The sequence below is a fragment of the Hyperolius riggenbachi genome, chromosome 4 (genome assembly GCF_040937935.1).
Source record: "Hyperolius riggenbachi isolate aHypRig1 chromosome 4, aHypRig1.pri, whole genome shotgun sequence".
Classification (NCBI taxonomy): domain Eukaryota; kingdom Metazoa; phylum Chordata; class Amphibia; order Anura; family Hyperoliidae; genus Hyperolius; species Hyperolius riggenbachi.
This window is the reverse complement of record NC_090649.1, coordinates 135669997-135695944: the sequence shown is the minus strand read 5'-3', so window position 1 is coordinate 135695944 and position 25948 is coordinate 135669997. Positions and strand designations below refer to the sequence as shown.

At 43.7% G+C, this 25948-nt stretch overlaps 1 long non-coding RNA gene across 2 annotated transcripts in view; it reads right to left on the bottom strand.

Annotated features, from left to right (window-relative positions):
• The window catches only part of LOC137570525 (uncharacterized), a 78332-nt gene extending 55503 nt beyond the window's left edge, over positions 1-22829 (bottom strand). Inside the window, exons 1-3 of one of the 2 annotated variants that reach the window (XR_011031072.1) lie at positions 22692-22829; positions 17190-17298; positions 15988-16131 (exon numbers count right to left, since the gene is read on the bottom strand). This is a non-coding gene — a long non-coding RNA (uncharacterized lncRNA). Of the gene's footprint in view, positions 1-15987; positions 16132-17189; positions 17299-22691 lie in introns of those variants that run through there. The other variant, XR_011031073.1, reaches the window with a different exon arrangement.
• Between the last annotated feature and the right edge of the window lie 3119 nt (positions 22830-25948).

Below are 25948 nucleotides of genomic sequence, written 5' to 3'. Positions count from 1 at the left end.
TAAGGCCTGTACCCAGAACGGTGTTTTTTTCCGGTGATTCATTAAACAAAACCTCGTTAAACGATGTTGCATGATGCAGCCACCCACAGCGATACCGCTTCCTTAAACAAATGTCACAGTGGATCAGATCACAAATGATCGTTCTGATCGCCATAGATTTCTGCACAAAAGTACTGCTATTGCATCACACCCGTCATGTGATGCATTTTGTACCCACTGCAGAAGATGAATCCGGGAAACGAGCATTCATTGGATCGCCGGAAGTTCCCTGATCCATCTTCTGCAGCCTTCACGTGGGTACCTAGCTTTACTGATATTCTACTATTGTCTATCATATCCTAAGTCTCACATTAACCCTTCACCACCTACGCCTAACAATAACCCACCCTACCAACACCTAACAGTAACCCTACACAAGCTGCTTATTAAAACTGCAAATTCAGTCCTCTGATAAATCCCACTGCTAAAACAGGAGCAAACATTTTTGAATTAGTTAAAGGGATACTGTAGGGGGGGGGGGGGGGGGGGGGGGGGTCAGGGGAAAATGAGTTGAAGTTACCCGGGCCTTCTAATGGTCCCCCACAGACATCCTGTGCCCGTGCAGCCACTCCCCAATGCTCCAGCCCCGCCTCTGGTTCATTTCTGGAATTTCAGACTTTAAAGTCTGAAAACCACTGCGCCTGCGTTGCCGTGTCCTCACTCCCGCTGATGGCACCAGGAGCGTACTGCACAGGCCCAGTATGGTCTGTGCCTGCGCCGTGCGCTCCTGGTGACTTTAGGGGAAGAGAGGGTACGGCAACGCAGGCGCGGTGGTTTTCAGACTTTAAAGTCTGAAATTCCAGAAGTGAACCAGAGGCGGGGCCGGAGCATCGTGGAGTGGCTGCGCAGGCACAGGATGCCTGCGGGGAACCATTAGAAGCCCCGGGTAACTTCAACTCATTTTCCCCCGACCCCCCCCCCCCCCCCCCCCCCCCCCTACAGTATCCCTTTAAAGCAAAAAGGATAATTCTGGCACTGATCTTTGACCTAATCCCACTAACCTGCACCCTGGTTATTCTATTTCACTCGCACTCCTGTTTTGAACTTTCAGTTGCACTCCTGCTGCATCGGACTCGCTCAACCAGAGTAAAATGTTTTCCAACTGCACCCTGCTTTCCATATTTAATGTTCATTGTATATTTATATTGCACTCCTGTTATATTTAGTAATTTCTGCACTCCTGTTTATGCTTGTTCTACTAACTATACTTCCTGTCCCTATTCTGAGCTATTGTATGTGCCAAACCCAATTCTGGGAACAACCCAGCTGTGCTTGGCGATTAAAATATTTCTGATTCTGACAAAGGAGACCCCAAGCATTGGCCTACTGCATATGTCCTCACCAGATATGAGATCAGCATTCCGAGACCAGCAGCAGCCCATTCACATTTTCATTAGTTTGGTATTTGGATCAGAATTTGTCCTTCACCATATTGTGTTCTAAAAAAAAAAACACCTGGTAGAAAGAACATAGCACTTATTATAAGTGTCTTTCTACCATATGCCGCGGCAAGGCGGAGAATACTCACCTGTGATAGATGCAGTTGCACGGCAGCATGTATAAGGTAATGGGCTCACCTGCGCTAACCCCACCCTGAGTGGGCGTGCAGCTTCCTCTCCTCACCTCATTTAAGCCACTCTGTTACAGCGTGCTGCAGCTCTGACATGGGCTATTGTGGGGTGAAAGGGGGCACTCTGTCCGATTGTACAGCTGGTGGGGGGAAATGTATATATTTGTAAATACACTGCACAATATCACCCTCTGATGAAGCCTTTATGGTGAAACCGGTTAAGGAACTGAGCATTGTATAAATATGTATATAGCACCTACCATGTTTCCCCTGAAAATAAGACACTGTCTTATATTTATTTTCCTTCCAAAATATGTGCTAGGGCTTATTTTCAAGGAGGTCTTATATTTTGTGGGGGTAGCCAGATCCCCCCTTTAGTATTTAGCCAGATTCCCCCTGTGTATATGGCCAGATTCCCCCTGCGTATATAGGCAAATTCCTCCAGTGTATGTAGACAGATTCCCCCCAAGTGTATATAGGCAGATTCCCCCAAGTGTATATAGGCAGATTTCATCATCCCCCCTCGTCAGCTTGCTTTACCTCCTTTGTGCCGGCTCCTGTCCCCCTCAAGAAAGTTGGATCCCCTTGCAGTTTATGCCAGGCATAATGCAAACCGCAGATCAGCGGCGAAGGCATCTAATGTAGTCCAGTAAGCGCTGCCGTATACAGGAAGTGATCTCTGTTTACTTCCTGTACAGGGCGGCGCTGTAACTGGGCTACATGAGCTGACGTCACCGCTGATCTGCGGTTTGAATGATGCCCGGCAGTAACCGCAGGGAGATCCGACTTTGTAAAAGGAGGGGGAGCATAGAGGAGGCAAAGCGGGCGAGCGAGCGATGGGGGTGGGGGGGGGGGTGTGGAGCAGGACCCTAGTGCCTACTGTGACTAGGGCTTATTTCAGGAGGATGCCTTATATTTCGAGTATACTCGAAATATGGGCTAGGGCTTACTTTAAGAGGATGTCTTAAATTCGGGGAAACACGGTACCTAGTTTTATATACGCTGATAGATTCTAGCAGTCAGCTGGCAGAAGTGCCTATTTTAGAGACTTGCGGTTCATTTGTATGGTGAGATCGTATGGGGGATAGCTACACCCCACTCCAATACACTCTAGGAGTGGTGGGGGATCAGCAAAGACCCCCCCCCCCCCCCCCAATATTCACTTTTCTGTACGTCTTATTGAACCCAGCAGACATTTGTAACAAACATAGAGGTGTGCACTGACAACTGGCAACCTCTTTTTATACTTTTTTTATCTTACACTAGACACTTATCTGTGTCTTGTACCTGTAGGGCTGGTCCAGACGGACCTCCAGTGCATGATGATAAATTAATATTCTAAAAAAGAAAAGTAATTTTATTCATTACGTTATTTTAACTACAGTTCCTCTTTAAGTTTAACAGATGGACTGGATGATGCTTTTATGTCTCTCTATGAAGTAATGGATAATGTGTGCCAGTCAGCACAGTGCACACACTGTTTACATATGTACATAGAACATGTGGCCAAATGATATCATTAGCACCATATTAGCACAGCAGAGGGTCTATCATTCTGTGCACAGGAACTTACTTGTTCCTCCGCTCTTGTTTAACTTCATTTCCAAATGACCTATTGGAAGGTTTATTTTTGAACACATTTCTATGTGGGAAGCAAGAAGGTGGAAGTCTGTGTTTCTGTAACCGGACTTACCAGATGTGCTTAGATCAGGAAATACTGTCTTATGGCACAACAGGAAAATAGCTTTATGTATTCAGAATCTTATGTTATCAGCAGATTCTCCTTGGATTTAATTCAATGTAAAAGGATACTCATCAAGAATTATTATTAATGGAATTCACTTAAACCCTATTTTGTCTGAACTTGCGTTTGTTTGCAATGATTTTTTGCTGGGATTCTCATCTTAAAGGGACCCAGAGCAGAGCTGAAAAAAAGGAGATCTGGACTTACCTGGGGCTTCCTCCAAGTCTCCATAGCCCGTGAGGTCCCTGTGTCCTCTGGGTCCCCCCGTGTTCCCGCTGGTGGCTCCCTTAACCCAGCGACTTCGGCTAAAGTTGGGCATGGACATGATAGATCAAAGACAGGAGAGTCCTCATCCTGACACTGTGGGACTTTCTCCTGACAGTATTTATAGCACAAAAATACCTTTATGACATGCACATTTCATTGAAGGTAACCAGTGAACTTTATCATGATATGCTCAGTTTATAAAGCCTGATTTACTTTAAGATCATTTTACATTACTGATAAAGAATCTTCAAAACTTTTGGAAGGCTGAGGATAGTGTTGGCTTAGTAGTGCTAGGCCTTTTATACTTTCACACATGATCATTACCCAGATGCGCTCTACCCAAAATTACTTCACCAGCATCCTAACCCATTTTGCTGAACAAGATTAAAGTAAAACCTATGGGAGGTCCGCAAATCTGTAAAGAAAATAATTATGCTTTCAGGAGGATTTGTAGCATTTGATAAAGGACCTGACTATACCTCTGAAGCCTCTAAAATCAGCATAAAGCTGCTGGGAATTATGCTACATGGAGTCTCCTCTATGATTTACATATGGGGTTTGGGGAAATATTGTTAGGTCAGTGGAAAGGAATCCAACGGCTTCTACAGGCCAGGAGACCACCACTGAATTCAAGCATGGACTGTAAATGCTGAGCTATAGACTGACAGAAGACTATATTATCACTCAAAGGGACAGATTTATCAAAGCATTACCGACAGTTTGTCTTCTTCTTAAACTGTTCTAACCAGCAGGGAGAACAGCTCTGCATGATAATAAGAACCTTCTTAAATCCTAGGTAATAGCGGCAGTTTAGCGTGAATTTCTAGAGCTGCACTACAGTTAAGAAAAGTGCAAATCCTTCCCTAAACTGCTGCAGATTAAGAAGTGCTTGATTGCAGTTCTACAGATAGTGCTTAGTGCAGGATAGGCATGATTTGTGAAGGGCTCCTCCCCCATGCTGAATTCCTCCTCAGAGCCTGCTGGTATCAATACAGCAGATGTATTGGTTACCTCAGCAACAGCAATTTCCCTCATACACTGCACTGTCTGAGATACCTTCCTAGCTCCTCCTATTTTACAACAGATTAAAGGAATACTATCGATACCCAAGTGTTCTAAAATGACAATGTACAAATAATGTCTAAGTAGCTGTGTAAACATTTTCCTACTTTTCATGTTAAATATCAGAGGCAAAAGCTGTAATTTATTGAGGGTAGGATTTAGCTATATTGGGACAAATCAATTGCAGAAGGGGTGTCTGCTTCAATGCACAGCCAGAGTTGCATATCAGACTACAGAAAGCAAATATCAAACATATCAAACTCTGAAAGCAAAAACAGTATGAAAAATGTGTGACAATTAGTTACATTTCCTCTGCTCTCTTCAGACAGGTCAGTCAGAAACACAGGACACAGGAGCTGCAGCTGTTGGGAGCTCTCTTCTCTGTCACACACAGAGCTACACATAGAGTTACCTGATCAAGTGTGAGGGGAATTTCCCCCTCTCCTCATGGCTCAGTCAGCCGTCAGTTTTGGCGTCGGTAAACTTTGAATGTATTTTGCTAACAGTAAACAAAGACGTTGCTACTAAAATGTATACACCAGTACTTGGCAGCACTTCCCAAACAATTCCTGTGTCAATTGAAAAAAATATGTGAATCGATAGTATTCCTTTAAGAAGGAATCTAGTGATCTCTTAAGATGCCTGAGACAGTTCCAATCCGATTTCTAAAAACCTAGCAATAATTTGTCTCAGACACTGTTGAAAAATGTCCCCCAGAGAATTTAAAAAGGTGTACCCTGTTAATCTGTCATCACTCAAAAAATAAGGATGAAGGATACAACAATGGAAAAAACTATATGTATTTTGCATTTTTTTCCCTTTTTTATAGAGGTATTTTATGTTCATTTTAGTCTGCTGCATAACATCTTTAAGGTTATTATTATTGCTATTAATGATTTTTACAGTGCAATTAGCTTCCATGGCAGAAAAAAACATGGGCACATAAAATACAGTTATTGGTATGTACAGTATAAAAATACAGACATTCACACATAATACAGCGTAGGTAGACAACATAATTGTAACAGTGACAAATATATTGTGATTTACACAAAAGGGAAAGAGCCCTACCCTTGTGATCTTACAATGTAAAGAAATAGAGAGGAAACAAGAGGTAAGGATATACGGTACTTAGGATTTGTATTCAGGATGGTTTAACTTTAGATTTCCAGCAAGAAGTGGAGCCTAGGCAGAGGCTGAAAGGGAATGGCCTGGGTTATATCTAATCCATTATAACACAAAGAGGTGGCGCTACTAGGGGTCAGCTAAACATATCAATGTCCTTATCCCAGTTAAAACAGGTAATGCGAACTGGACAACAGTCTCTCAGTGCAGCCTGGTTGCTTAGTACATATCACTCTCCTATATCAGTCCATTCAGGCTATGATCAGAAGTGACAGCTGAAAATGACTTGATCGCCTATCTCCAAAATCCTTCAATTTCCTCCTTGATGGCAATAGATATCCTCCACCACACCCTTTGTGCCAAACTCACCGTCCATCTAGACCCCAGACAGGTCTAGTTACGCCTTGGGACCATTACCAGGTCGTCCCCCACCTCTCTGGCATAGACAGTGATGAGTCTCCCTTGTCCCTCTCTTCAACCGCTTAGTATCTTCTTAATATGTATTGCTGAACTCCCCAAACCTCAATAAAAAGGGCCTCTCATAGCGTAATACTGTATAGCATTTATTACATTAAAACAAAAATTGCACTCACGTTTTCCAAGATAAAAGCAAAGCACAGAGTTTTTTCTTGAGACGGGATCTCCCCCGCTATTGTTGGCCACAGGCAGGCTGGTTTCTGTAGTCCCTCTGTGTGCTACACCGTTGGTGCGCGCTCCCCTCCGGCTACACTCCACGTGAGACGCCTGCCGCCCGATAAACGCTTCCTGCTTGCATGGTTAGGCTCCGCCCGACATGTTTCGTCATCAAATGACTCATCAGGGACACGGGCCAACCACGCAGCAAGCTCTACAAATACGTACCTGGTCTCCTCCCCCCTCCCATCCGTACCGCCCACCTTTCAGCTTCCAATGGGAGCTCATACCACCCCTCACCCACTGTCCCCACTAATAGCATCCAGCCTGCTGTGCACGGGGGAAACTCCGCCCTTACAGGTCTTCCATACATGTATGCTATCGTTCTTACGATCCTAACTTCCCTCACTAGCTTAGTAGTAAGTCTCTCTCCTGACTCTCACTTCGCCTGTTACACCCAGATCTCTATTTCTATCTGGCATGGCGGTATGGTTATGGTTAGAGAGTTAGAAACTGCTATACTTCCCACTTTCACAATATGTCAAACATGAATAAAAATAAAAATAAAAAATAATATAAAGGTTCTTATAAAAAATACATGATACTAAAAAACACTAAAATCCCTGATTTCAGTCTGAATATCCCGTTATTTTCATACAGGCCAACAGCCAATTATATCTAATCCATGTCTGAAAGGGTGAGATTTATGGGTCCACATTAAGGTTTCAAGGGCAGGAGAGTGACAGATGTGATTTGGAAGGGAATTCCGGAAGAGGGGAGAGGCCCATGATAAATCTTATATATTTGAGGTGATTCTAGGAGAAGACAGAAGAGGGTTGTGTGCAGAGTGGAGGCTACACTTGGCATGGTATGTGCAAGAGACAAAGGGGTTGATTCACTATACTGCGCTGCTGTAGCTTAATGACAACAGCACTTGGTAATAATTCTCAGCATACGCTATGCAGTCATAGTATACACTGCTAAATTACACTTTCCTCTGATAGTATAGCACTTTGGTAAACTTAACAAGCGCTCCACTGAACCCGCCCAGAGCCCCGGCGAGTCCAGTAGCTTCAAAGAATGATATTCCTGCACTTTGATTGGCCCAGTAGGCTGCCTGTCACGTAAAGTTTAACGAAGTGCTCGTTAAACTATCAGAGGAGAGTGTAATATAGCAGTGCATGCTATGACTGCATAGCATGCGCTGAGAATTATTAAGAAGCGCTGTTGTCATTAAGCTGCGCTGCTGTAGCAGTGCAGCTTAGTGAATCAACCCCAAAGTTTGCAGAGAGTTTTTTACATTAGTGGTAAGACTGAAGTGGATCCTCTGGTTAATTGGCTGCCAATAAAGAACTTGACAGAGAGCAGAGTGAGATAAGAGATGGAGGAGTTGAGTGGCCAACTTTGGTAAAGATTGGAGGGATATAGGTTTCTTGGCTGTCAGGACACAATATAGGGTGTTACAGTATTCAAGACAAGATAAATGGGTCTCTGACAACATAACTTATCTAGGTACTCTTATCACTAGTCTTCTACACACCCACTCCTTGTTGTGTTGATTTTTTTTCTTTAATAAAGCATAGCTCCCAACTGTCCCTCTTTTGGAGGGACAGTCCCTGTTTGGGAACCCAGTCCCTGTGTCCCTGTTTCTTCCTCATTTGTCCATCTTTCAGGACTGATGTACAATCGGTGTTATTATACGTATTCTTCTACTTAAAAGTGTGTTTAATTAATTTTAATCTTTATTCCCATCTTTTAAATTGGTTTTTCTTATTTTCAAAAGTTAATATGAAAGGAAATGAACCAGGATAGAAAGGACCAGTGTGGTTTAAACTATCAAACAATGTATTTTTCTTATGAAAACTTTATGGGGTGTAATGGGAGCGTGACGAGAGGGTGTGACATGGGCGTGGCTTAAGTATCCTGCTTTCTCATCTCAAAAAGTTAGGTGGTAAGAATACAGCCCAAAAGAACTGCATAATGTTTTCCATATAGGTATAATGTGGCCTTCATGTGTGTAAATTACACTTATTCTTTGAAGATTTGTGTAAGGCTTTAGATTCTGGAGGGTGCTCAGCAGGGCCGGCCTTAGGCTTTACAGCGCCCTGAGCGAAGCCTGATTATGGTGCCCCCCCCTCATCCTACACACACACACACAAGGAATAGGTAATATTGGGATTGACAGACAGACACATATATATACATTGAGAGAGAGAGAGAGAGAGAGAGAGAGAGAGAGAGAGAGAGAGAGAGAGAGAGAGAGAGAGAGAGAGAGAGGAGAGAGAGAGAGAGAGAGAGAGAGAGAGAGAGAGAGAGGAGGGATGGATGGAGGGGGGGAGAGAGAGAGAGAGAAGAGAGAGACATAGGGAGAGAGAGAGAGAGAGACATAGGGGAGAGAGAGAGAGAGAGAGAGAGAGACATAGGGAGAGAGAGAGAGAGGGAGAGAGAGAGAGAGAGGAGAGACATAAGGGAGAGAGAGAGAGAGAGACATAGGGAGAGAGAGAGAGCAGGAGGAAAGAGAGAGAGAGGAAGAGGAGGAGGAAAGATGAGAGAGAGGAAGAGAGGAGGAAGAGAGAGAGGGAAAGAGAGAGAGGAGGAGGAGAGAGGAGTGGAGGAGGAAGAGAGAGAGAGAGGAGAGAGAGAGAGAGGAGGAGAGAGAGGAGGAGAGAGAGGAGGAGGGAGAGAGGAGGAGGGAGAGAGAGGAGGAGAGAGAGAGGGAGGAGGGAGAGAGAGAGGAGGAGAGAGAGAGGAGGAGAGAGAGAGGAGGAGGGAGAGAGAGGAGGAGAGAGAGAGAGGAGGGAGAGAGAGAGGAGGAGAGAGAGAGGAGAGAGAGAGGAGAGAGAGAGAGGAGGAGAGAGAGAGGAGGAGAGAGAGAGAGAGGAAGAGAGGAGGAGGAGAGAGAGAGAGAGGAGAGAGAGAGGAGGAGGAGAGAGAAGAGACAGAGAGAGAGAAGAGACAGAGAGAGAGAGAGAGAGAGAGAGAGAGAGAGAGAGAGACAGAGACAGAGACAGAGAGAGAGAGACAGAGAGAGACGAGAAGAGAGAGAGAGAGAGAGAGAGAGAGAGAGAGAGAGAGAGAGAGACAGAGAGAGAGAGAGAGAGAGAGACAGAGAGAGAGAGAGAGAGAGAGAGAGAGAGGAAAGATAGAGAGACAGAGAGGAGAGAGAGAGAGAGAGACAGAGAGGAGAGAAAGAGAGACAGAGAGGGGAAAGAGAGACAGAGAGGAGAAGAGAGACAGAGAGGAGAAAGAGAGACAGAGGGGAGGAAAGAGAGACAGAGGGGGAGGAAAGAGAGACAGAGGGGAGGAAAGAGAGAGGAGAGAGAGACAGAGGGGAGGAAGAGAGAGAGAGAGAGACAGAGGGGAGAAGAGAGAGACAGAGGGGAGGAGAGAGAGACAGAGGAGGAAAGAGAGACAGAGAGGAGGAAAGAGAGACAGAGGGAGAAGAGAACAGAGGGGAGGAAAGAGAGACAGAGGGGAGGAAAGAGAGAGGAGGGAGAGACAGAGAGAGGAGGGAGAGACAGAGAGAGGAGGGAGAGATAGAGAGAGGAGGGAGAGACAGAGAGAGGAGGAAGAGCAGAGAGAGGGAGGGAGAGACAGAGAGAGGAGGGAGAGACAGAGAGAGGAGGAGAGACAGAGAGGAGGGAGAGACAGAGAGGAGGAAAGAGAGAGGACGAGAGAGACAGACAGATATAGGGATGGAGGATAGGAGGGAGAAAAAGAGAGAGAGAAAAACATAGGGGGGGGGGGGGGGGAGGGTGAGAGGGATGGATGGATGGATGGATGGATGGATGGATGGATGGATGGATAGATAGATAGGATATAGGAATAGATAATCTAGGGACATATATGAGAGAGAGAGGACAGAGCTTATAGGGATGGATGTATGTTTGGGGAGAGAGAGAGAGAGACAGACAGATATAGATGGATGGATGGATGGAATGGATGGATGGATGGGAGGAGTAGAGAGAGAGACAGATATATAGGATGGATGGATGCATGCATGGGGAGATAGAGAGACAGACAGATATAGGGATGGATGGATGGATGGTAGGAGTAGAGAGAGGGGGGAGAGAGAGAGAGAGAGAGAGAGAGAGAGAGAGAGAGAGAGAGAGAGAGAGTGTGTGTGTGCTGCACAAAGTCCATTAAGGCTGCATTTCTATCTATGTAAAGCCCCCTGAGTGACTGACCTGCCTCTCTGCTGTCCCCCTTGCTTGCAGTTTGCTGGCACTCTGGGGGAGCTGAGCGATGTGCTCCTGTCACACAGACCTGTGGGCTGCAACAAGTTCCCCTCTGTGGTGGCTCCCTCCATCCCCGGCACTCAGACTGCCAGCCATGTAGTTCAGCGGTGGGTGGTCCAGCAACATTGATGGCAGAGCGAGGGAAGCCGCTGTATACTTCAAATACAGGAAGTGCTCATTCAGGAAAGCACTTCCTGTATTTGAGATACACAGCGCCACCACTGGGCTCCCTCTGTCATCACAGCTGCCGATTCACCCACAGCTGAACAGGGCTGACAGTGAGTGCCGGAGATCGGAGGGAGCCGCGAGTGAGGGGAATAGAAACCCCTGCACATGCACCCCTTGGAGGCCGGCGCCCTGTGCGACCGCTCCGGTCGCACAGGTCAAAGGCCGGCCGTGGTGCTCAGCAGCAATTTCCACAGAAGACTTCGGTTGGCTTAGAATCATCCTATGCAGTATCACTGCAATTTTCACCATTAGAGTAGCCACTCTGCAGAGTGTGACATTTATGACACGGGGCGTTGGAAACAACAGTTAGAGTCAACACTTCTCACAATATCCCTATGCAGGTTACGTATATAGAACAGATTTAATAATTGTTGCTATTTTATTGGTAGATTTGTCATTGCTTTATAATAACACCCACATTAACCATTGTAGCATAATCCCAGTAATGCCTCATATCTTTACAAGAATTCCTCAAAGTGAACTCAGATTTCAATAACAAAAATAAGCCTCCCCACTTTAGCTATATACTCAGCAAGTATCTGCTGTCAACACAAACTGCTGAGCTAGAGATCTGACCATGCACTGCACTGTAATCACTTCCTGGCAGGAAGTGATGGAAAGGAGTGATTAGGGTGTACAGCCTAGTTCCCTAGTATTCTCATAGGCATGCTCTAATCCATCCCTGTGTTATAATTGGTCAGGTAAGTAGGTATTGAGGTGCTGAAAATTGTGTTGCCTGATATTTGCAGACATCTGGATAAGTCCTGAACCAATGGCACATAAAGGAGTATGAGAATTATATGACGTTTTGAGCACACATCTGTATGGTTTGCAGGAGATTTAGATTGATTATTTTTATTCTTGGTTTACTTGTACAGGCCGTCCCCTACATACAAACATCATGTGTTATACATAGTAAAACACAGCTAAATGGCTTACTTTTGGACTTCTCTAGATTTAGGCCTATAGCACTGCACATGCGTGAGTTTGGAGGAAAGGGGAGGCTCTATACTATCCAGAAAGCCCTCCCTCTTTTAAGGTAACAGTGGCGTAGCAATAGGGGTTGCAGAGGTAGTGACCGCATCGGGGCCCTCCCTCGAGCAAAATATTAGCTCTCTATTGGCCCTGTGCTGGTAATAATCGATTCTATAGATGGTTTAAATAGTAGTAATCATTAACAAACTGTTCCCCATCCCCTATTGCACCTCTGACACTGTGGAAATCATTGGCAGGTTTTGGTACACTGTATCAATTGTTATGTACAGAGTGCTTGGGGGGCCCCATGTAAAACTTGCATCGGGGCCCATAGCTCCTTAGCTACGCCACTGTAAAGGTAATAATCAAACCTAAAGTCAATTTCTCAGAAACGTATGAGATAATTACTTATATGTGTAGTACTAATAATAATGTAACATAGAACAGACACTCATATTATTATTTTCAGCTTAACAACTTAATTTGATTTTTAAAATTGCATCAGACTATCAAAGCTGCTGTTTAGAGTCCGCACTCTGCCTTGTTAAGCTAAAAAAGAAACATAAGTAATGACCCTTCAAACTTTATTGCACTGAATCCTTATTATCTGCCCTCTCCCCGATAACAGCCTATGGCTTCTATTTACTTTCCAGAAAACAAGACTGAATTCCACATGCTGTTGGACAAGATCATTTGCACTCAAGCTTTTTTTTTAGCTCTTGCTGTACTGGAAAACAAAAAGGGACTCACGACAATTTCTTATTAGGGCTAGTACTATACAGTATGTACCTATATTTATCTCATGTTACAGTTCCCTTTAGGTTTGATTTAGATTTCAATATGATTTTTTGTGCTGTTTAAGTTTAGTATCCCTTTTCTAAATGTATTTTTACAAATGCTCATATTTCTAATGTCAATGGGCCAATTGATCTGACAATGAAGCACTTTATTTTACATGGAGACACAGTATTATCGATACAATCTTTCTGAGCCTGGGGGCTTGATGTCTGTTCAGATATTTCCTCAGATATTATGACCTCATACAAACAGTTTTAGAGTTGCTTATACTGTGCTGGTTTAATCTGCCTGCTGTCCACATTTATTAGAATGAATCAGGGCTTCAGATACGTTATTGAGGAATTACAGGTAAACATCAGTATGAACAAATGCTCATCTTGCAGCTAAGTTATTGAATGACTACTGTAGATAAAAGAGTCATTTTCAGGAGGTCCTGCAGAGTTGACCATCTGGTACCAATTCCATTCAATCAATTGTAGTGATCTGCCACCAAATATTTCTGCTGATGACAGTGACACCTGTTTAATTGGCAAAGAGATTCTCAGCTGCTTGCATTGTGGTGTTCTAAACTCTGAGCGAATTTGCCTATTTATTGCATTGAATGATGGATTGTAATAAAAACAGACAATTTATAGCTTGCAAAGCAGGTTTTTGGTCACTTTTTCCATAAATTTATACGGGCTTTGTAATAAAAATCCTAATTAACTCAGACACAATTACTATGTTCCAGGTAAAGAAAGATGAGATGATTGAGTAAAAGATAAGGAGAGGCGATGGACACATTTCTAAGAAGATGATATAATTCTGGTAGCTAGCTCCAGCTGTTCTGGGTACTAATAGGCTCTCTAATAATAGTTCTCTATGTGGTCAAGGCACTGCTCAGTTCTGTTCCCTCCAGCAATGCTGCTTTTGCAAAAGGAAAAAATATCCACATTTCTTAATTCATGATATGCTGGTTTTCAATGAAAGAACAGGTGTTGCCTATATCAACCAGCCACATCTGCTTGTATTATTAACCGATGGTTGCATTGCTGCATCTTACAGGGGATAATCTTTGCTTTTACAGATGTTTGCTGAGCTGTCGTAATTGTGAGCTATCTGCAGATGCAGCAGTGTCACTGATACAAAAGGACTGTTGCAAATGCTTTGATAGGTAAAGGCCCATATACATGCTTGACTGATGTCGACCATTGGGGATCGGGGTCCGATCCTTCGGGCGACATCGCTTGGCTGGGGCTGTACAGACACGGCGGACTGTGTCTGTACAGTGCAGACTTCGGCGGACTGTGCAATCTGTTTCAATGCAGGAAGGCCAAAGGCCAATAGAGCAGCACAGACCTGACATGCAGCAGGCAGGGCAGTGGTGAGTTTAAAACAATCATCTGTCGATTGTCTAAATTAATCCTGGTGGATTGCTGGTTTAGAAGCAGTCCCTGGCCGGGATATATTTACCTTGGTTAGTGAAGAGTAAATTGTTTTGCGGAAACGTGATTTTCCATTGATTGAATATTGAAATTAACATATAATATATAATTAACATATAATGATAAAACTGATGATTGTTCAGCAAGAAGGAATCCCTTTGGTCAGTGTGGTTCCTATTACAGTTGTAATAGTAGAGTAGAGCCAGGACGGGAAGCTTTTTTTGATCAGCTGTCAGGACTACTCATTGGTTAATTGATCTGACCAATGAGAATCCTCCGCAGAGAGGATTTTTATTGGTCCAATCAATTATTCAATCAAGATATCAAAACTATTTCACTTTGGTATTCAAATAAATTAGTAAAAAAAAAATAAAAATAATTTGTCAGGAACCACTGTGTGCACATCTGTAGCCTATTCTCTCTTTTCTTACCCACCTACCACCCAGACAAAACATGGCCCATCACTACCAGGGATGTCTGGCTGTAGGCCTGGATTTACCTCACAGGAGCCCATAAGCTCAGATGTCCTGGCACCTTAGACTTTGTCCTCCATAAACCTACATACCCCCACCAAACTCCACCGCAAGTGTGCTGGCAGGTCGAGCTGTCACTTCTCCCTTACTCCCCTTACCCCCCATAGGTAGCCACAGGTGCCCCTTAGTATCAGGTAGCCAGAGGTGCCCTCATTATTAAGTAGCTAGAGGTGCCCCAAAGTATTAGGTAGCAAGAGGAACCTCAGTATTAGGTAGCTAGAGGTGCCCCTGTCTGAAGGGAGATCACGTCAGTGGAATGCCAAGACCAGGATGAGACACCTCTCATTTACACTCTCATCAGGACTCTGCATAGGGAAGTAGGGAGGAAGAGAGGTACTCCGGGAGGGAAGTGAGCCGGCTCGCCATCATGAGGCGCCTAATAGCACATGTCTACCGTGCCTTATGGTAAATCTGGCCATCTCTGGCTCTGTCAAGGATCACAATTGGTCCTGTCCCACCTTGACGTAAACTTTCACCTTGACAAGTAAAGGAGCTGCAAGCTGTTACTGATTATCACATTACAATATAGAACTCTGAGAAATAATTACAAAACTGTGCCTGAACTAGGGAGAGAGAGCACACAGCCTACATTATTAAAGGCCCATTGAATAGACCAAACAGTATTCTTCTGAAAGATCTGATTATGATGCACACAGATATCACAACAGATGAGCATGAATGCCACTATCCATACCAATGCAGCAAACAGCCAAGTTGGTAAATGGATTTGGCTTACACATCCCTTGGCTCAGAGTAAAGCATGCTGCATAAGACTCAATGTCAGTCATAAACTCAGTGTTTTGTGGTGTCTCAGCCAACTTGATCTTTTATTCAAGCCATAGAGAGCTCAACCCATTCCGTACATCAGTGTTTCCCAACCCGGTCCTCAAGGCCCACCAACTGTGCATGTTTTGTGGAAATCCACAGAGGTAGATAATCAGCTCTGCTGAGACAGTAATTGCCCCACCTGTGCATGTTTGTGGTTTTCTGCAAAACATGTGCTGTTGGTGGGCCTTGAGGACAGTGTTGGGGAACTCTGCTTGATGATTCTTGATTCTACAGTATATAACATCAATTAGACTTCTATGTAATAAACAGATTATTTTCCTTTTAAAGTTGATACATAAATATTGGATTAGAACTCGCCGGGACTATGTTCTCCAACAGATTTTGGCTTTGCAGAATGAGGAAACAGAAAACATTACAACTTCAGAAGTCATGCATTTAACTTTTTGGACAGCCGGTAAAGACTTTACATTTTTATTTTCTTTAGGTCTTTGAATCAAATCCAGAGTTAGAGTGAACGTACATCGAATCGCCAATAATATTTTAAATCACTTAATGCCCCTTCATCCATCATTAGAGATTTTCAGTTTTAAGTCCATGTCGTTAAAGGCTAGTTATTTATGGATCCGGCCTGTATCTTTATAGAGCAATTATCGGAAGGGGGAAGTTGAGTTTCTCTGAGTTTTTATTTCGAGGCTGAGAATTAATTCTAAGTGATACAGAAGATGGAGGATTTCATTAATGGGAGGAAGATTTCAGGGAATTAAAAAACATTAACCTATGCTTTCTATAATCAGGCATATAAGCTGGACATAGTCTTTCTACTAAAGCAAAAATTGTTCTGTGCTTTTCACATTACATTTCAGTTCAGTCCTTTGCCAATACTCTGCACATCCAAGCCCATTTCTGCAGAAGTAACGTGTCACTGTATAGATAGCTGGCTATAAGCTAATGGTGGCACTCCGATTTTACTTGCTTCTCTTCTTCTGTATAACTAATAGTAATTTAGTATTGTACCATTTTAGTCGATAGCTAACCAAAATGTTTTGAATGCGAACGAAAGTTTTTATTTCAGTCTATTAAATAAGGAAATAAGTGGGACTGTTCTCAGTCAAAACATTTTACCTAAAGAGTACATACATTTCTGAGGATATAGTTCATTACAAGGTACAGATATGCAAAAATAGCTTACTATTATTTATGCAGCGCCAACAACACCGCAGTGCTGTACAGAGTATATTGTCTTGTCTCTAACTGTCCCTCAGAGGGCTCACAATCTAATCCCCACTATAGTCATATGTCTATGTACTGTATAGTGTAAAGTATCATAGTCTAGGGCCAATTTAGGGGGAAGCCAACTAATCTGTATGTTTTTGAGATGTGGGAGGAAACCCACGTAGACACGGGGAGAACATACAAACTCCGTGCAGATAGTGTTGCAAAGGAGAGTGTTAGCCATTACGCTACTGAGCTGCCCAATGGATTGGTTGGTCAACCCAACCACTGCAAGCAGGAGTGTTTTTACTTATATAATACTATAAAGATGGGAAGGGGAGCTGTGAGTGGACACCAAGACATTGACTTATTAGAGAAGGAAAAATAGTAACTGGGCAAGTATTTTCAACGTTCCAAATATTTTTCCAAACCTGTAATATTCAGTGAGAGAGCAAGTGACTTTCATCTAACATCTGTAAATAAGAAATTAAAACCCAGTCCACATTTAATGTAAACCTGTAACTTTCAAGGGAGAGAAATGCAGACACTTACCTAAGTAGATGAAAGTGTCTGGAGAAAGCCTCCTCCCGACTACCGCTGGATGCCAGGACCCTCCGGAAGTTCATGGGTGCGATCCCCTCTGTGCAGTATTGTTCGGGCTCTGCGGAAAAGACAAGCCTGAGTGACTATGCTACTGTGCAGGTACGAGGCATCCTGCACAGTGCCGCCGCCACACTCATTCATGGACGGGAGTGACCCAAGGTGCACTCTTCGACAAGCCCTTGTCATAGAGGTTTGGGGGGTCCCCAACACTGAAACCGTGTTATCCAGAGACTTCCCTATAACAAGGTAAGTATCTAAATGGGGCACTGTTTCTCCCCACAGGTACACTTTAAAATGAAAATCAGCGTGCAATGACATAGGTCCTAACTTATTTGATATGTTTGCTCTATGCACCCTCCTGCCCCCTCCCTCTTCCATTTTCTTTCACAATATAATGTGTAGGTACACTCTGTAGGTCTAGCAATGCAGCAAGTGAACAGTTAGTAATATGATGTGCTAAAAATAAGCCAGTGTAAGGGGCTTAGCAACTTTGATTAAGGCCAGTTGGTGATGGCTAGATTAGGTCCAAACATCCCCAAAACAGTAGATCTTTGTAGTGTTTCCAGTATGCATTCATCGATAACCACCAAAAGTGGTCTAAGAAAGGACAACTAGTGAACCAATAAAAAGGTCATGTGTGGTCATGTGAGCTAACTGATGCATGTGGGGAGCTTCTGGTCCATGCTACCTTTGCCAAAGAGCAAGAATATATGATTCGAAGAGGAAGAAATAGCCTAGAGCTTCACATCCAATACAAAAGCCTCTTTATCGATCCACCCAATTAAAATACAGCAAGCGTTTAAAAAAAATAGCACACTTATCTGGCACAGGCACTGGGATCTCAAGGAGGTGGGAGAGGTAAGGTCAGTCGATGTTTCACCCACCTAGGGCTTTCTCAAGACCATCACCTGCCACACCATCCTTCAACTGATTCTGATGACGCTATAAAACAGTTGAACTATGGTGGGGGAGGTGATGGTCTTGAAGAGCCCTAGCTGGGTGAAACGTCAACGGACCTTGCCTCTTCCACCTCTTTGTGATGCCAGTGCCTGTGCCAGATACGGGTTCTGTTTTTTAAATGTTTGCCTTGCTACTACTATAGCTTAGTGCTAACAATTTTTTTTTCACCCTTTTGTGCCCATGACAGGCAGGTACAAGGAAAGGGCTTATCTGGCTCCCCATTCCTATCCTTGTAAAGTAGGTTCCTATTTCGTGTGATCTGGTATACAGTATAATTTGATAACCTGTCACTTCCAACAGAAAAGATATGTAAATGAATCCTTATATTATATTATGCACTTGTCAGGTGTAGCATATACTTAAAGCAGACCTGAACTCTTGCCCAGGAGAGAAGGGAAACACAGAGAAATCCGCCATGTCCACCCTGTGGGTGTTTATAGAGAGCAGCCTGTCTAATTCTCCCTTAACTGCAATTAATGAGCCAGTGTAATATGAGCGGTCAGCTCTCTGCCCAGTCAGCGGAATTTTGAGCTATGATGTAAACAAACAAGGTTAACCCTTTCTGTTCTCCCAGCAAACCAGGAATTAAATACACTGCAGAATCCCTGTAAAAACTGTAAAAGCTGTAACAAGGAAATGATTTTCTTTAAAGGTAACTATGCTGTTGCTTATCTTTTAGAGCTGAGAGGAAATTTTGAATTCAGGTCTGCTTTAATGACCACATCTCACTTTTGGCGCAGCATGCTGTTTTACAAATGTGACCATGAGAGTCGCACAATACACATGACCTGTTTGGACACTGAAATGCAGTCCATTCGTGTACACATATTGTATATATAAAATACCTTAATTTACTCTGTAAAAAAATAATCTCTCACATTTAGGCTGAGCCTTTTGGCTCTAATAGCTCACTGGCCGGGCTTGAAATTGCAATTATTTTATTGGGTGTTGTACTGGGGAAGCAAAAATGTTGTTTATTTTAACTACTACTGTGAAGCCCAGCCAGCCACTAAACGTGAAGTAAGTAACGCCAAACCAGCTACTGGCTTCTACGGAAACATTCCACTGCGTTCACCCTCTGTGTGCATTAACACAAAATAAAGATATACATAACCTTCCCATTCCAGCTATTCCTAGACTCTATTTCCAACCAAAACAAGCTTTATTGGCATGCAAAAACACAATTGGGCGGTTTCTAAATTAGGCTTTTCTACGGCGTGTTTAAATGATTATTACGCAAGGGTCTGGGTAAGGTTAAGAGTTTAACAAAAGTGATACTTTGGTTATAAATGGTGCTTGGCAGGCTGAATTTCCCCATGGCTTCTATATATTTTGGGGACTACGGCAGCACAGTATATCTGCCATAACTTCCAGCTGTGTTCCTGCCACTTTGGACTATATTGTTCTCCTGCTGCATCACAGGGGATTGCTGGTGTTGCAACTTTTCCTGGATTATTCTCTACATTAAAAGTAAATTAAAGTTTTAATTTGGAGTGAGAGATCCCGTCCTGTTTGTTGTGGCATTTGTGTGGACTTTTGAACTCAAGGACTGTGATCCCATCAGCATCAGAATGCCTGGGAGATGTAAGAAACTGCAAAGGCCCATACCCACTAAGCAATTTTTCCCACAACTGGTGATTTTTTTGATCAACGTTTTCCGTGTTCTTTTGGTGGTACGCAAACGACCCTTAGCGACGTGCAGCGATAACAACTGTCACAGTGCATAGGATCTTTAAGATCCCCAACGACTCCCCTGCAAAGTATCGTGATCTTGAACTCTCGGTCACACCCGTCGTGCCGTCACGTGACGATGCGGATACCTGCCGACAGGAAGATCAGGATCGGAGAGGGCTGATCATTGCGGGACATCGCTGGGATCCATCTGCCTGGGTTGCGAGTTGATTAAAGGGACTCCGAGGAGTAAAAAAAACAAAATCGGAACTTACCTGGGGCTTTCTCCAGCCCACCATCGGTCGGGAGGTCCCCCGGCGGCCTCCTGGCTCCTCACCCGGTCCTTCAGCAGAAATCATGACCGGTGACACCGGGGCCGAGTGTCGGCTGACGCTTCCTGAACGATGACGCTCGTCGTCATCACGCCGCTGCTACAAGTCATCATGGCGGCCGGCGTGACAATACTGCGCATGCGTGGTTTACAGTTAGAAAACAACATGTACTGTCACGCCGGCCGCCGTGATGACGCAAGTGTCAGCCCGACACTCGGCCCCGGTGTCGCCAGTCGTGATTTCTGCGGAGGCACCGGGAGAGGAGCCAAGAGGACGCCGGGGGACCTCCCGACCTACGGTGGGCTGGAGAAAGCCCCAAGTAAGTTCCGATTTTGTTTTTGTTTACTCCTCGGAGTCCCTTTAAACCTTTCTGTTATCTACCACAGAATATTCAGATAGCTCATGGTGACCCAGAACCTCTAGGAAAGTATGAGGCTGTGCTCCCACTTTGGAAGAAAACTGCCTTATTTTGTCCATTTTATTGCATCAGAAATCTGAGAGTGAATGGATCCTAGTTTATAAAGAGGATCTGTTTACACTTGTCAATCTGCTATGAATCCATGCTGTCCACAATTTTTCCGGGAGAGTGGACATCTTTCCCATATAGCCTATGGTTGAAATGCATCTGAACTCTGGTGAACTCTGGTTCAGATGCATTTCAACCATAGGCTATATGGGAAAGATGTCCACTCTCCCGGAAAAATTGTGGACAGCATGGATTCATAGCAGATTGACAAGTGTAAACAGATCCTCTTTATAAACTAGGATCCATTCACTCTCAGATTTCTGATGCAATAAAATGGACAAAATAAGGCAGTTTTCTTCCAACTACAACATACCATTGGAGCAGACGCTAGCCGTTTGAGGTCCGGCTCAAGTGCAAACCTGGCCTAAGAGGCTAAAAGAAAAAAAAAGCCCTCTTATTAAAATGCAGTGCTGAATATAGTGTTGACTTTTTAAAACAGAGGCAATTTGTGGACCTGAACTCTTGCACAGGGCAGAAGAAAAACATAGAGAAATCCACCCTGTGTGTATTTAGAGAGATTAGCCTGTCTAATTCCCCCTCATCTGTGACTAATCACAAGTGTAATTTGATCTCTCAGCTTTGTCAGCTCAGGAATCTCAGCAGTCCTCGGCAGAGCCGCTAATTTGTAAACACAGGATGTTAACCCTATGTCTGCTTCCATGAAAGCAGGAAGTAGACACACTGCAGATTTATTGCTGGATTTATATCAGCTGTAACAAAGAAATGTTTTTTTTCTTTAACGGTTATTATGATGTTGCTTATCTTTTAAAGCAGAGAGGAAGTTCTGAGTTCAGGCCTGCTTTAAGTAACTGTGGGTTCCCATGATGCATCATTATCTACCAAACCCTCTAACAAAAGTAGCTGACAGTAGTGTCTTCTGTTTCTCACTATTTCAGCATATTTCTGTTCAAGCACTGCAACCAATGTTTTGATTTTGAATCTGGCATACAAAATGTTGATTTGAATGGATGTCGGTGAAAGTGTTGTGGTGGTCTGAGTACAGGCTGCTAGATACCAGCACAGAGGCTGGAGTCACAAGGAAGGATGATCCCAATGTGGTAGAGCAAAACTTTTATGAAGTGTGAAATTCAAAAGAAAACTTGACACTGCTATAATGAAGGTGAAACAACAGAAGAGGTAATGTGTGGTCATGCTCATGTTGACCTTACATTTGTGTGAATTTATGACACAATTAGCTCATGGAAGGATTGGAATGTTTTTGCTGTCGGGGCAGAGTAGCCTAGTGACAGACCAATGAAACAGCATAGCATGGGGACTTCTGTGTAGTCATTTGTAAGAATAGAACCTGAAGATGGCAGAAGCCTCTTTCGTAGTTTGACATTTTCAGCATTTTACAACTGAAAAGGTACCAAAACATAGAGGAAAAAGTACTGTAAAGAGTATTCGGAGTATTTTCTTGCTTGCTGGTTGCTTTAAAAAGGAATTTTATTGATAAGGTCGGAAAGTATCACCTATAAAAAAAAACGTAATTAATTGAATACAGGCAGTTTTAACTTACAGGTCATTTCTCCTTAAAGGAAACACACAGTCTAATAATACACAACAAAACATCAATATACAGAAAAGTGTCATGTTTGTTTTTTTTCTTATTATTTTTCCAACTGGGGAATTCTCATGGCCATAAAGCTAACCTGAGACGAGGGGAAGTAAAAGAATTAATATTTACCTGGGGCTTCCTCCAGCCCCATGACCACCGTTGCCTCCCTTGCTGTCCTCCAGGGTGCCTCCATTCGCCTGCTATCGACCATGGTAATCCGCCTTTAGTCATATCAGCAGGGCTCTTCTGCAAATGTGCGCCCGGTGCGTTTGTATCTCAGGTTCTCTTTAAAGAGGAACTGTTGCGAAAATCTTAAAATGTAAAACACATACAAATAAGAAGTACATTTCTCCCAGAGTAAAATGAGCCATTAATTACTTGTCTCCTATGCTGCTGTCACTTACAGTGAGTAGTAGAAATCTGACATTACCGATAGGTTTTGGGTTAGTCCATCTCTTCATGGGGGATTTTCAGCATGACCTTTATTCTTTATAAAGACATTCCCTGAAATGATTAATACAAAGATGATGGCCAACCTCCCTGCTCACTGCACACTACTTTGGCAGTTAGACGGAGCAACTGCCATTCACTAAGTGCTTTTAAAAATAAAGAAAACCCTGGGAACCCCCTTATGAGAAGATGGGCTAGTCCAAAATCTGATTTCTGCTACTTACTGTAAGTGACAGCAACAGGGCAGGACGGTGGCGTTGTGGTTAGCGCTCTAGCCTTGCAACACTTGGTCCCCAGTTTGTATCCCAGTCAGGTGAACATCTGCAAGGAGTTTGTATATTCTCCCAGTGTCTGCGTGGGTTTCCTCAGGGCACTCGGTTTCCTTTCATATTCCAAAAAACATACAGATAAGTTAATTGGGTTCCCCCTAAATTGGCCCTAGACTTGAATACATACACTACATGATACATACTTAGACATAGGACTATGGTAGGAATTAGATGGTGAGCTCCTCCGAGGGACAGTTAGTAACTAGACCAGTGGTTCCCAACCTGGGGGCGATCGCCCCCAGGTGGGCGATTTGGGTTCTAAGGGGGGCGGTAAATTTGTGGGGGGCGACAGGGGGGCGATCAGTATAAAAAGGCAGAAAAAATAAAGTGTTGCAGTGTCACTCGTTTTTAAGAAAATTATGGGCAAAAAATATGATCTGTATAAAATATGCAAGTGTGCATGATAGAGTTGCGTAATTCCTCAGGGCTCGTTGGTCACGCGCCGGTGTAATGTCAGATATTGCAGCCCGGAAGCAGCCTTCCTCACTGAGTATCGCGCATGCTCAGTGGGAAGTTAGAGATTATTTACCTGAAATATCTCCGCTTCCGCACCACATACACTCCCGAAATTTTCAGGGGAGGGAGGGGACCCCCAGATCTAGCTCTGTGTCGAATTGCAGCCCCCGAGCCCCGCCAGTTCCCGAGATAGGTTTGCTGCAATCAGTCTCGGGAACCAGCGGGGCTCGGGGGCTGCAATTCGGCACAGAGCTAGATCTGGGGGTCCCCTCCCTCCCCTGAAAATTTCGGGAGTGTACGTGGTGCGGAAGCGGAGATATTTAGGACGTTTTACGTGGCTGCACAATTTAATGGGACGCAGGCTCCTACTGCGCATGCAGGTCTGCACAACGTGCGGGGCTGCAATAGCTGACATTACACCAGTAAGGGAATTGGCGCAAAGTAGTTGAGTCACCGGCTATTTTTAGCTGGCAAGGTCACAGCGCTACCCCTTCCACTGGCACCACCACCTGGCGTAAGGGTATACCGTACTAAGAGAAGGGGGGGCGACAGGAGTGAGTCGTCTTCCCCTAAGGGGCGATACCTCATAAAAGGTTGGGAACCACTGAATTAGACTATACTCTGTACATCACTGCGGAAGATGTCGGCACTATATGAATGCTAAATAATAATAATAACATAGGAGAAAAGCAATGTATGGCTCATTTCACTCTGGGAGAAATTTACTTCTGATTTGTATGTGTTTTAAATTTTCTGATTTTTGGCGAGAGTTCCTCTTTAAGTAGTTCAGGTAGTTTTTGGGCACAGAACAGTGCAGGATGTTTGCATGTTATGAAGAAAAAAACACCTTTAAAAGATGGAGAACTCTGGAGTGGGGCCACGAAGGTTGGTTAGTTTAATATATATCATCCCACAATCTGCATCACTTGTAGGGGGGGGGGGGGGGGGGGAGGGGCGCGCGTGGATTGTCCATACTTTAATAATTTTTAAGAATAACACAAAGAACTATTGTGTTCAGCCATGGGACCTACATTTTGTTCACAGATTTCTCTCTTCAGAAGAAAACAATCAGAAATGCGAGATCTGGAAATAAACAGCACCACTTTCCATAAACTGCTGCAAGTGTTTTATTTTCAGAGGGCAAACTGAGAGTTTTTGTTTTCTTAGGGCAAATCCTAATACCTTCTGTAAAGCGCTTTGATTTTTTTCTGTCTGCCGCACACAATGGCTCGGTAACATTTGAGGGATTTTGTGTTCTCTCTCTGACAATCTGCAATGTAATTAGGAACACATATTGTATTTGCTGGAAACTGCAATGCTGGCTCCCCGCTGACACTTTGATTATCCTGTTATCTAACTTTTACTTTCACAACTTGCCCAGCTATAATTTATTCATAATATTTGAATTCTCTTAAGCCAATGCTCATTTTTTTTTTTCTTGCCCTATATTATTATTATTTTTTTCTAGTTGCAGGTCACAGGGAGTTTAATCAAGGGAACTTTTAAATGTGACAAAGCAGATTTGAAATACTGCAAGAGAATAGAAAACTTTTCAAAGGCTTCTTTAATCTGCAGTCTTCAAAATGAGGAGCATTTCCTATGTGTGGCACAGGCCTGGCAGTTCCCTTTGCTTGTAAAGTATGTGCCCTATGACCAGGCACAAGTACCAGTTCCTGCAAAGCACGTGAATTTAGAGTGCTTGCCAAGTGTGGACAGCTCCAGCCTGTATAGTGAGTAGCCCCAGCTGTGCAGTAAAGGGTGACCCCATTTCCATTTGTGAGTAGGAATTGCAGTGTAATTCCTGGTATAAAAAAGTGGTGAAAATGCAGTTAAAGGGAAATTGTGGAAGTGAGAGGTATATGGAGGCTGCCATGTTTATTTCCTTTTAAACAATACCAGTTGCCTGAGAGTCCTTCTGATCATTGTGGCCTCAGTAGTGTCTGAATCACACACCTGAAACAAGCACGTGGCTAATTTTGTCAGATTTTTGTCACAAACATTTGACCTGTATGCTTGTTCAGGGTCTATGGCTAAGAGTATTAGAGGCAGAGGACCAGCTGGACAGCCAGGCAACTGGTATTATTTAAAAGGAAATAAATATGGCAGCCTCCATATACCTCCCACTTCAGGTTCCCTTTAAAAGGATAAGGGAGCTTATGAATTTAAGATCACCTTATCATCTGGTCCCCAAGACAAGCAGGTAAGAGGACTGCAAGGTGCACCTAACGTTATTATGTAAGATAATTGAGCGGTAGCAGTTTACCCACAATCTATTTATTTAGTATTTATACAGGCTGGCTAGTGTAATGATTAAAGGCTCTGCTTCTGATACACGAGACCTGGGTTTGAATCTTAGTTCTTCCTGTTTGGTAAGCCAGCACCTATTCAGGAAGGTGTCCTTGGGCAAGACTCCCTAACACTGCTAC